General features: G+C 39.4%; 1 pseudogene; it reads left to right on the forward strand.

Moving 5' to 3' along the window:
* Positions 1-3235: 3235 nt before the first annotated feature.
* On the forward strand, positions 3236-4170 carry LOC127489425 (small ribosomal subunit protein eS7 pseudogene; annotated as a pseudogene).
* Positions 4171-4376: the final 206 nt, after the last annotated feature.

The following is a 4376-nucleotide window of genomic DNA, read 5'->3' on the forward strand; positions in this document are numbered from 1 at the left end:
ATCTAAAAATGGTCACTAAAAGAAGTTTCCACCAAAATTGGTAAATATAATATAGTTTATACAGTGTATGAAAGCACATATATGGTGTACGATATAAAAGCAAAGCTACAGTCTAGATTAGATCTTAAAAGAGAAAAGAGATCCTCAACGCAGCTAGCGAAATCCAAATAAGGTTTGAAGTGGAATTAACAGTAATATACCTTTTTTGTTAATTTCTTACTTTGGAAAAACATGCTATGGTGATATAAATGTTAACATTAGACAACACAAAGTGAAACATATGGAATCTGTATAATATCTTTGCAACTTTTCAGAAATCTAAAATTATTCCACAACTGAGATTAAAATGTACATATAGATTCACAGTGTCAGATACCACCTGAGTGTAACACCGATTAAGGTAAAAGTAACTTAAAACAAACTTAGGTAAACACACAGATAAGAGATGGCTTCAAAAAAAAAGAACTTCAAGCTGTTACCTAGCAGCCAAATACCGGAAGCCATAACCAATTAGGCTGGAAAATTAATCAGACCTCAGTTCTCTGCTTTGCCATTAGCTGACTGAAAGCTTCTCAGGTTATTCATTTTCTTTCCATTATTAGTTCAGTGATTAATGATGGAGTGCCTACAATTTAATAAGAACAATTCTAGGCCCTGGAAGATCAAGGGATAAGCAATACTGGCATGATTCCTTCTTTCGTGGAACTTACATCCCTGATTTGATACACAAATATAGAAGCATGAAAATTAATTTCTATTGACAATTGCATAGCTCATGCCCCAAATAATGTGCATACAGATTCCAAAATAAATTTAAAGTATTTCCTTACTTATGATGTAATTATACTTTCCAAAACAGTATTTAGTCCATGAGAGAAGTGGGAAATTTGAACTAGATCTTCCATTTCATTACATTAGCTTCTTTCTCTCAAATTTATTTCATTGTCCTATAGTGCTATGGTTTTAGTAAGGCTTGTCCCCATCTAAGACTCGTGATGAAATTTGATCATAGTTGTGGTGGTTTTGGGAGGAGGTGCCTAAAAGGAGAGGTCTGGTCCATGAGGGCTCTATCCTCCGGACTGGAGTGTGAGTGAAGGCTCACTCTGATGGGACTGGACTGCAGAATCAGTGACTGCAGGACAAGGCTGTTATAAGGTGCAGCCCACATTCCCTTCTACTTCCTGTCATGAGTTGAAGCAGCATGATTCCCTCACCAGAAGCAGAGAAGATGCCAGCACAATGCTCTTGTGCTTCCTGGCCTCCAACACCATGAACCAAAGTAAATCTCTTCTCTTTAATAAATTACCAAGATTCAGGTACCTCTTAACAATAGAAAACGTACTATGATAATATGGTCTCCATTCTTCAGAACAATCATATAGCTTTGTTCTCAGAAGTTTTTGTCTGTTGTATCTTCTATTATGCATTTCTTACCTGGAATAAAATAAAAATATGTTACTTGCATCTAGAGCCATATTTCTATAGCTTTTGTTCTCTTTTTGTCTGTGTCTTATTATCTATTTTGACTATCCTTTCTGTAGCTTATATATGAGAATAGCTTCTTTAAGTCACTTGTGAAAATAAAGAAAGGATAACTTCTTCTTTACTATAATAGTTTCTTGGGGCCCCTAAATAGAATATCACAAACAAGGTGACTTTAAACAACAGAGATGTATTCCCTTCAGATTTTGGAAAGTACAAGCCTGAAATCGAGGTGTTGGCAGGGTCATTTCCTCTGAGAAGAGTTCTTCCTTGCACTAGCCCATCAGATGATAATTACTGGAAACCCTTCAGGTTTAGCTAGTAGCTGCATCACTCCAGGTTCTGCCTTTGTCTTCAAGTAATCCACTTTCCTTTCTGTCTCTGTATCTCTGCATCCAAACCTTCCTCTCCTGTCTCTTCTAAGGACACTAATGACTGTGTCACTGTGTCAGAGCCCCTTCTAACCCACTTTGACCTCATGTTAATATGACTACGTGTGCAAAGACTCTATGTTTAAACAAAATCACATTCTAGGCATTGGAGGTTAGACCTGAATCAACCATTTTGGGAATGCAATTCTTTTTTTGTTTGTTTGTTTTTTTTTTTGTTTTTTTTTTTTTTTTTGACAGGCAGAATTAGACAGTGAGAGAGAGACTGACAGAGAGAAAGGTCTTTCTTCCATTGCTTCACTCACCAAATGTCTGCTACAGCCGGCACTGTGCCGATCCAAAGCCAGAAACCAAGTGCTTCCTCCTGTTCTCCCATGTGGGTGAGGGGGCCCAAGCACTTGGGCCATCCTCCACTGCCCTCCCGGGCCACAGCAGAGAGCTGGACTTGAAGAGGAACAACCAGGATAGAATCTGGAGCCCTGACCTGGGCTAGAACCTGGGGTGCTGGTGCCGCAGGCGGAAGATTAGCTAAGAAAGCCGCAGGGCAGGTCAGGGAATGCAATTTAACCTCAACATTCACTTACTCGTTTAAATGCATGAGACCCATCATAGTCTTTTGATTTTTATTGCTCTAAGCAGAAAATATTCATTTCTGTGTCATTCAATAATCATTTAACCTCACAAAAAAGTTCTTATTTAGGATATTTTGAAAGAGTATACTGAAGTGAAAATTGCAGTGGACTTCAAGGAAGAAAAATTGGGGTTTCTATCCCAATTTCCTACTTACCATTCTAAGGACGATAAAATGCAAACCATATGTCAATTGAGTTAAGTTTGGCCTGAACCCCAATTCCACCCTCTTGCCAAACCCAAAACCCTCTTCATGACATCTGTTGATTCCCAGCTGCTTCCTTCCTCGAATTTCTCTGACTCAGCATCTCTGCTTCAAGCTGGTTACTTTGGTGCTGCCCACATCGATCTAAAATCTGTCAGAAAAAATTGTAAATGACTTTGAAATTGGAAGAATAATCACTAGATGGTCTTCATTGTATACCTTTCTCTGTTATCTATGCCCTTTTATCTTTGTACTCTTTTACAATTCTGTCAGTTTTAGGAAAATTATGTGATACCAAGGGTTCTTGCCCATTGAAACATAAATGCATTTTGATCAGCAGGGGTACAATTAATTCCCTCTTGTCACTGGAGGAATCCAATTTTGCATATATTCATAAATAATTTCAGCAATTCTAACTGGCTTTAGAATTTGAACATGTCCTTTGAATTTTTTTCGAACTGTTTAACATTTACTTTGTCCTCTCATTCATCAATAAATTTTAAAATTTTATTACAGCCTTATTTTCTTTTTGCATGATTCATGCAAAACTGCCTTTTAAAAAGATTTATCTCACAAGCAAACCCAGTGCCTCTAATTCAAAACAAATTTTGACTCTTCCTCAGCTGGCACTCAACCAAGAGAAGCCATGTTCAGCTCAAGCACCAGTACCATCAGCCCAATGGCGAGAAGACTGACAGTTCGTATGGGGGATCTCTCAGGTGCATATGGAGTTGGAGATGAACTTGGACCTAAAGGCTCAACTAAGGGAGCTGAACATCATGGCTGCCAATGAAATCCAAGTTGGCCGTGGCCAGAAAGCTATCATAATCTTTGTTCCCATTCCTCAACTAAAATCCTTCCAGAAAATTCAAGTCTGGCTAGTTCGTGAGCTGGAGAAAAAGTTAGTGGGAAACACGTTGTCTTTATTGCTCAGAGGAGAATTCTGCCTAAGCCAACTCAAAAAAGTTGTATGAAAAATAAGTGAAAGCACCCTAGGAGTCACACTCTGAGAGCCGTGCATGATGCAATTCTTGAGGACTTGGTCTTCCCAAGTGAAATCGTGGGCACGAGAATCCCTGTGAAACGGGATAGCAGCAGGCTCATAAAGGTCCATCTGGACAAAGCACAGCCTAAGGTGGAAACTGGTGTCTGTAAGAAGCTCACAGGCAAGGATGTTAATTTTGAGTTCCCAGAGTTCCAGTTGCAAACAAAAATGACTAAATAAAGGGATGGTTCACAGTAAATAAAAACAATAAATAAAATTTGAGAGTACTTTTAAAAGTTCACGAAAATGGAATTAAAAGATCAGTTTATTTAATTAACAGCTTTTTCATAATACCTATTTTCCGTGAAACTCTTAAAGATCCCTTATCAGGCCGACACTGTGGCGCAGCATGTTAGAGCCTGGGTCTGAAGCGCCGGCATCCCATATGGGTGCCGGTTCCAGTCCTGGCTGCTCCACTTCCAATCCAGCTCTCTGCTATGGCCTGGGAAAGCAGTAGACAATAGCCCAAGTCCTTGTTCCCCTGTACCCGCATGGGAGACTCAGAAGAAGCTCCTGGCTCCTGGCTTCAGATTGGCACAGCTCTGGCTGTTGTGGCCATCTGGGAGTGAACCAGTGGATAGAAGACCTATCTCTGTGTCTCTACCTCTCTCTGTAACTCTGTTTT

Source organism: Oryctolagus cuniculus, chromosome 6, assembly GCF_051225735.1.
Source record: "Oryctolagus cuniculus isolate XC-2025 breed Fujian yellow rabbit chromosome 6, ASM5122573v1, whole genome shotgun sequence".
Taxonomy (NCBI): domain Eukaryota; kingdom Metazoa; phylum Chordata; class Mammalia; order Lagomorpha; family Leporidae; genus Oryctolagus; species Oryctolagus cuniculus.